Source organism: Rhinopithecus bieti, unplaced genomic scaffold (assembly GCF_001698545.2).
Source record: "Rhinopithecus bieti isolate Rb0 unplaced genomic scaffold, ASM169854v2 scaffold_51680, whole genome shotgun sequence".
Taxonomy (NCBI): Eukaryota; Metazoa; Chordata; class Mammalia; order Primates; family Cercopithecidae; genus Rhinopithecus; species Rhinopithecus bieti.
Genome location: NW_016820066.1, coordinates 103,425 through 111,511, shown reverse-complemented (window position 1 = coordinate 111,511; position 8,087 = coordinate 103,425). Strand labels below are relative to the sequence as shown.

General features: G+C 38.6%; 1 pseudogene; it reads left to right on the top strand.

Annotated features, from left to right (window-relative positions):
* The first annotated feature begins 1,979 nt into the window (after positions 1-1,979).
* Positions 1,980-4,073, top strand: LOC108520146 (dolichyl-diphosphooligosaccharide--protein glycosyltransferase subunit STT3A pseudogene; annotated as a pseudogene).
* The last annotated feature ends 4,014 nt before the right edge of the window (positions 4,074-8,087 follow it).

The window sequence follows — 8,087 nt, the reverse complement described above, 5'->3', positions numbered from 1 at the left end:
AGAAGAATTGTTCCAGAACAGGGCTCAAAGTCTTTAACCAGATCATGGAGTAAAATAATTAGGAGGCAAGCCAAGTAAAATTCATAACTTTGGAATCTTAGCAGATTGAAACATAAAGGGAGAGGGACTCTGCTGGATGTCTGGGTACAGAGGATTCCCCACCTGTGGTCAAGGACTTGAAGCATACTAAGGATATTTCTCAGCTAAGGTCCAGTAGAGTGAATTAATAGATACATATATTCTTAGTTCACTTGAATAAAGATGTTAATCTGTCTATGCAGACTCTATAATATGGGAAACATGGTAAAACCATATAATATGGTATAATATGGTAAAATATACAATCTATGTCTCAATTTAGGTGAATGTAATTCTTCTTATAAGAGGAAATGGTTGTTTACTTGTAGGTATACTTTTAAAATAAGACCTTCAGCTTAAAGCTCAATAAAACATATCATTTTCTGGCTTAAAACAGAGTACTTCAGACCTTCACTCAGGTACATGTTAATGTACAAGCAAAGATATAAAGATTCAACAACCTGATATTCAGTGTAAATGTTTTCACTCTTGCAGAAAAGGTATAAAATTACATAACCACCACTAAAATGTAGACACTGAGGCTCTTCTCAGTGATAGCTGATAAGGAGGAACCATTCCAATATCCTTAACTAGTTGATTGCAGTTTTAGATAACTCTTTAAGTGCTAAGCACCTCTTGAAACAGAGCAGAAAGAATTTTAGTAATCGATTATCCTCTATATTTTTAAACTACTGGATACTCCATAGTAATTTTTACTTCAAAGTGGTTGGATTTCCTTTACGAATTACACTGACAAATCACTAATGGAATGTGAGTTAAAATGAACCCAGAGACACCAGTAAAAATGGCATGCTCTGTTTCTTCTTTGATGTAACCCCTTCTGCTCTACAAATTTGGCAAAGATGGATACAGTATAAAAATAAATAATCAAAGATACTTGACAAGATAAACATTTTCATAGACCAGAGACAAAAATAGAAGGCTGAAGTGGTTAATGGAGCTGAAGTACTATATTCCAAAGCAGGCAATAGAAGCTACAACTTCATCTCCTAGCGGGTGGGAAGGACTATAGATCCGTGTAAAATGGAGAAATAAAGTTGGCCTCACTGCTTAAATCCAGGAGCTTATGATTAATAAAAGTAGGGTGAAAATATACTGACAACTGGTGCCTGAGGCTACAATTTTTGTGGGGTTTCCAGGCAACATAAGCCTGAGGATACTGGCATAGCCTCAGGACAGGGCTGCCTGAGGCTCAGTAGCCAGTCTTGTAAATCCTTCATATCCCTACCAGGGAGGAGGCACAAATGTTGATTATAATGTAGCCTCATAACTTCTTGTCAGGGAGGAGGGAGACAAGGGAATTAAAGAAAAATAAAGCAATGCAAAGCAAAAAATATGTTCCCCTCAAATAAGCCTGTGATCCACAATTCTAAAATGCATGAAGAAATCTAAAGCTAAGAAATACAACCAACATTTTAAGTGTTCTTGCCATGAAAAATAAGTATGTGAGAAAATGTATGTTAATTAGCTCAATGTAGCTGTTTTACAATGCATACATATTTCAAAACAACATGTTGTGCAGGATAAATATATAAACATTTTGCCAATTAAAAAATAAATTAACTTTTAAAAGTAAAAATATAACCAACTAAATACAGAACAGGATTGCCTCTTGATGATGTTAATTGTATGAAATAATTTGACAAATATTTTATAATAAATTTGGTTGGTATACTCAAAGAGATTAAAGCATAACATTCAGAAATGAACAAGAAAGTATTAAACAAGTTACATATATAAAATATGAATATTAAAAATAATCAGGTTGCCAGGGTTGGGTGCACACTGAATAGCTCGCTGAGGGAGCCTAGGGGATTGCTTAGGAATTCTGGCCAGCTGAGTGTTGCCTGTTGCCACCCGTTGATGTCAAGATGACTAAGGCTGGATGGATTTTTGTGGTTGTCCTATGAGAAGGCAGAACACAGTTCTGAAGCTTCTCATTATGTCAGTGGCCACTATGTTCTTTCTCCAGCTGTCTCTTTGCTGTCCTGAGATTTTAAAGTGTTATCTATAAGGTTAATCCACACTTTAGTTATCAGACTACCAGGTTTCTGGCTAAGGAAGAGTTTTATAAATTCTATAGCTTATGTGATTGGAGAGCCTAGTCGTCATTGGGATGAATCATTGGAGGAACAATTTACCCAGGCTTAATTATCACCCCTGCTGCAATCTACCACATACTCCAATTTTTCCAAATCACCATGGACATTCAGAATGTCTGTGTGTCTCCTCCTTCATCATTATTGTCATTGCCACCTTACAAAAGAGCTCAAGGATGCAGGCACTGGGCTTCTTTTTGCTGCTGTGTTTGCTATGGTTCCCACATATATCTTCCAATCTGTGACTGGCTCATATGATAAGGAAGGGATTGCCATCTTTTGCATCCTACTCACCTACAATACGTGGATCAAGGCAGTAAAGACTGGTTGCATCTATTGGAGGCTAAGTGTGCCCTTGCTTATTTCTAAATGGACTCTTCATGGGGAGATGTTGTGTTCCTGATCAATTTGATCCCTCTCCATCTACCGGTGCTGATGCTCACAGGCTGTTTCTCCCACTGGATCTACGTGGCCTGCTGTACTATTTACTGCCTGGGCACTATTCTTTCTATGCAGACCTGTTCTGTGGCTTTCCAGCCTGTCTTTTCATCAGAGTGCATGGAAACCATTGGGGTTTTTGGTCTCGGCCATATCCATGCCTTTCTGGATTACCTGTGCAAGTTGAATCCACAGCAAATCGAAGTTCTTTTCCAGAGTGTCCTCTCTCTGGTAGGCCTTATCCTTCTCACTATGGGAGCGCTCTTCATGCTGACAGAAAAAAATCCCTCCCTGGACATGGCATTTCTACTCACTGCTATGTCCTTCTTATGCTAAGACCAACATCCCCATCATTGCTTCTGTGTTTGAGCATCAGCCATGACTTGATCCTCATACTATTTTGACTTGCATTTCCTTGTCCTTATGTTTCTAATTGACCTCTATTCCTGCTTTAGCAACTTGTTTGATGCTCAGAGGTTTAACATCATTTATGGTGTGACCAGGGTGCACTTTTAAGCTGTAATGGTGCGTCTAATGCTAGTATTGGCGCCTGTTATGTACATTCTTTCCAGCACTGGAGTCTCCCAAATGTTGTCCACATATGGGAAGAAACTGGACATAAGTCATCCAGACAAGAAAAACAACAGGATTCTACCTATCTGATTTAGAATGAAGCAGCAAGTGGGATGATATTAATGCCAAAATGGCCTTAGTCCATTTTGGCTTTCTTTCTCATCCCCTACACTTTTTACTCAATCCTGGGTGAGAAGTAAGGCCTTCTCTTCATCTACCTTCATCCTATATGCCTGGGGTGGATATGACAGTAGCATTATTTCTGATGACTACTGAGAAGCATATTATTGGCTTTTTCACAATACTCCAGAGGATGCAAAGGTCATATTATGTTGGGATCATAGCTACCAGATTATAGCTAAGGTGAACTGGACAATTTTTGTGGACAATAACACATGAAATAATACCAATATTTCTTGAGTAGTTCAGGCAATGGCATCCACAGAGGAAAACCCTATGAGATCATGAGAAAGCATGAGGTCATTGTTGGAGACTTCACTGAGTATTGCTATGATGATATCAGCGAGTTTCTTTGGGCGGTCCAGATTGGAGGGAGCACAAACACAAGAAAACATATCAAAGAGAATGACTATTGTACTCCAATTGGGGAATTCTGTGTGGGCCATGAGGGTTCTCCAGCACTGCTCAACTGCCTCATGTACAAGATGTGTTACTACCATTCTGGACAGGTCTACACAAAAGTCAACCATCTACCAGGCTTTGACCATGTCGGAAATGCTGAGATTGGGAATAAAGGCTTACTTTGAGCTTTATGTCCTGGAGAAAGCATATATCACAGAACATTGGCTGGTTAGGAAAGACAAGGTAAAGGACCTGGATAATCCAGGCCCATCAAGGACATAAATGTCATGTCCAGCTCTGATATGCTTCACACTGAGTGCATCATATTTAGGATGTTGAAGTTTTTTTATATACCATTTATAAGAACACATCTAGATGAGATTAGAATTATATGCAACTTTTGTCCTAGGCAGTATGGCTGGGCCAAATAAAATAATTTTTACAATTCTAAGCAGATTACCAATAAAATATCATGGCTTTACTGTGCTCAATTAAAGGGAAGAATAAAAAAATAAAAATAATCTAATCAAAATATGAGAAATAATAATATCAAAACAGAAAGTAATTAATAAACAGTGCCTTGGAAGATAGCACTGAACACTTCACTTACCACACAGCAAAGCAATGAAAGATGGAAAATATATGTGCAAGCATTTAAGATTCTCACAAGATTTATTGAGATAGTTTACACTAAAACTTCAGGCACTAATCTCCTGTAATCTCTGTTCCAGAATATAGAGAAGTAGACAATGGCAGGGAATAAATATTTAATATAATATTAGCTATTTTTCAGATGTTGAATAGAAATGCCTGTATTAAATGAATAGTGCATTTTAAGTAACAATCAGAATAAAATAATAATAATAAACATAATTAGATCAATTTCTGAATATGTAATAGAAAAATTTTAGGAAATCAAGAATAAGTAAAAAAGTCTTAAAAGTTAAAATGGTTACCTAAAAGTTAGTAATTTGGCATTCTAGATTTCTCACTATCAACAAGAAAAACCACAGAAAATGGGTAAAAGCTTGAAAGTATTGAGAATGAAAATTGTGATGGAACCAGATTCTATATTCCAGCAAAGTGTAATTTGGAAAGGAAGGGCAAATGAAGACAGTTTTGGAACAAACAAAAAAAAAAAAAAAGAAGAATTTGTTACAAACAAACCTTACAATATTCACTTTGGTTTAAACAGCAAGACGCTAAATTGAATTGCCAATTTTTTTAATTTCCTGGAAAGTAAAGTTTCAATATGTGTTTACTGGGGAAGGTTAGTTAGAACTCAAACTTTCCTTTAAGTCCTTACAATACCCCTGGGGCTTTAGGTTTCATTTTGTGGTTGCTATACAAATACTCACCACAGACTGGAATACTTTATTTAAGAAAGCTGGAGATTTTATTTCCTTACAGTTTCTGGCAGGTAGGAAGTCCAAGATTTGAGAGGTCCAGATCCTTGTGAGAAGGCCTTCCTGCTGCACATCCCAATGGTGGAAGGTGAAGGGGTCCGAGGAGGGAGGAAGGGGGCTGAACTCAATCTATTTTTTCCAGTAACCCATTCCCTCAATGCACTTTAATCCCCTCCTGCCATAAGACAATTAACCATTTATGAGACCAGAGCCCTCAGGGCTAATCACCTCTTTAAAGGTCCCTCCTCTCTCCAACACTGGTTGCTTGGGGATTAAATTTATAATAATATTAATTATAAGGGACAGATCAAACCATAGCATTTTTGCCCTGGGCCACCAAAGTTTTTATATTATTTTTCCCAATGCAACATATATTCATTCTATCCATCATAGTCCTCAAGCCTTGGGACTTGCTCCAGCCATCAATTCAAAACAACCTAAGACCAATGGGTCCTCATTTAGTAAGATATGGGTGAGACTCAAAAACATGACTTATCCTAAGACTAATTCCCTCCAGGCAGTAAACCTGTAAAACTAACAAAGTGACATGCTTTAAAAATGCAATGGTGGGACAGGCATGGATAGACATTCCATTCCAAAGTAAGAAATAGGCAAGAAGAAAGAAGTACTGGTTTCAAGTAAGTCAAAAACACTGCAGAAAAGACAACATGAAAAGTCTTAAAGATGGAGACTAATCTCCTTTGACTCCATGTTGCACATCTTTTGGCATGAATGGAGGCTGGGATTGGGTCTCCAGTTTGTCTCAGCCAGACCTGCCCCTATGACTTTGCCTGGGCTTCAGTTCACACAGTGCTTCTAACAAGTTGGAGTTTTTTTTTTTTTTTTTTTTTTTTTTCTTTTTTTTTTTTTTTTTTTTATATTATATTTTAGTTCTTAGGGTACATGTGCAATAACGTGCAGGTCTGTTAATTGTAAATTATGCCATGTTTGGTGTGCTGCAGCCCATCAAACTTCGTCAGCACCTCATTCAAATTTCATCATTTATATCCATGTTAAGACGTCCAATGCACTCGCCTTTTTTTCCCCCCAGTCGGAAAGGAACCGCCCCCTCCCCATAATAGGCTCCGAAGTGCGTGATGTCCTTCCGGGAGTTCCAAGTGAATCTCCATTGTTTCAGTTCCCACCTATGAGTGAGAACATGCGGTGTTTGGTTTTTCTTCTTGTGATATGCAATTCCTCAAGGATCTAGAACTAGATGTACCATTATGACCCAGCCATCCACTACTGGTGTATATACCCAAAGGATTATAATTATTCTCACTTACAAAGACACAATGCACACTAATGTTTATTGCGGCTTATTCACAAATAGCAGACTTGAATCAACACCAAATGTCCCAATATGTTGACAGACTGGATTCAAGAAACATGTGGCACATATACACCATGGAATAACTCCATGCCATAAAAAGGATGGGTTTGTTGCCAGTCTGTTGTAGGGAGATGGATGGCAGCTGAACCTGCATTAAACCATCATTCTTAACAAGTTGGAGTTTCTTACCCGCACCTTTCCCAGGCTTGAGTTGGATGCTAGTGGCCCTACAGTTCTGGGATCTTTGGGTGGCCTTTTCCTCTCAGCTCCACTAGGTATTGCTATAGTGCAAGCTCTCTGTGGCTACCCTGACTCCATATTGGTGCTCAGTATTATCCTATTAGGTGGTCTCTGTGGTGGCTCCACCCCAGCAACAAGTCTCTGCCTTGATGTCAAGAGTGTCTGCTACATCACTTAAAATCTTAGTGCAAGTCTCACAGCCTTACAGCTCATACACTCCACATGTCTTTGGAGTCAGCACCATGTGCATATCACCAAGGCTTACCCTTTGTGCCCTCTGGAGCAGCAGCATAAGCCACACATGGGATAACTTGAACCAAAGGTAGAGAAGTCAATGAACATTGCACTGGAATGCAGGGAGCAGACTTGAGGTGGCTCAGGGCAGTGAATGCTGAGGTCTTGTTTGTGCCTCCCTGGAAACCTTGCCCTCAAGGTCCTAGCTTGCCTCAAGGATCTCTGAAATACCTTGAGAGTCATCCTCCCATTCTCTTTGTGAATAACACCTGGATTCTTTTAATCCATATTAATCTCTTTAGAAAATGGTCTCTTGGCCACATCTTTGGTTTGCTTTCCTAAAGACACCTTTTTCACTCTTTACATGGTAAGGCTGTGAATTCTCCGAATTTCTCCATTCTTCTTCCCTTTTAGTTGTAAACATCTTTAAATAATTTCTCTCTACTTGCATCTTACTCTGTTAGGTTAAAAGTAGTCATGCGGTCATTCTGTATTTTGCTTAGAATTTCTTCTGCCACCAGATATCATACTTCATTGATCTTAAATTCTGCCTTCTATAAAGCCTTTGGCCAGGGACAAATTCAGCCAAGTTATTTGCAACATTATAAAAAGAATGGCCATAACTCAAATCTCCAATACTTCCTTCGCCTTTCCATCTGAGACTTCATCAGAATGACTTTTACTATCCATACATCTACCAACATTCTGATCATGACACATTATGCAATCTCTAAGACATTTCAGACTTTCTCTAAGGTTCCTCTCTTCTGAGCCCATGCCAGAATCACCCTTCATGCTCTATTCATATCAATCTAGGCTTTTTCTATCCTGGTCTTCCAAATTCTTCAGTCTTGTCTTAGTACATTTGTGTTGTAATAAAGAACTACCTGAGGCTGGGTAATACATAAAGAAGTGTTTTTGGCTCATGGTTCTGCTGACTGTACAAAAATCATGGTGAGGGTTTTAAGCACTTCCACTCATGGTGAAAGGTAAAGGACAGCCAGAATGTGCAGATTACATGGCAAGAGAGGAAGTGAGAGAGAGAGGGAAGGCATGTGCCAGCTTCTTTTTTTTTTTTTTTTT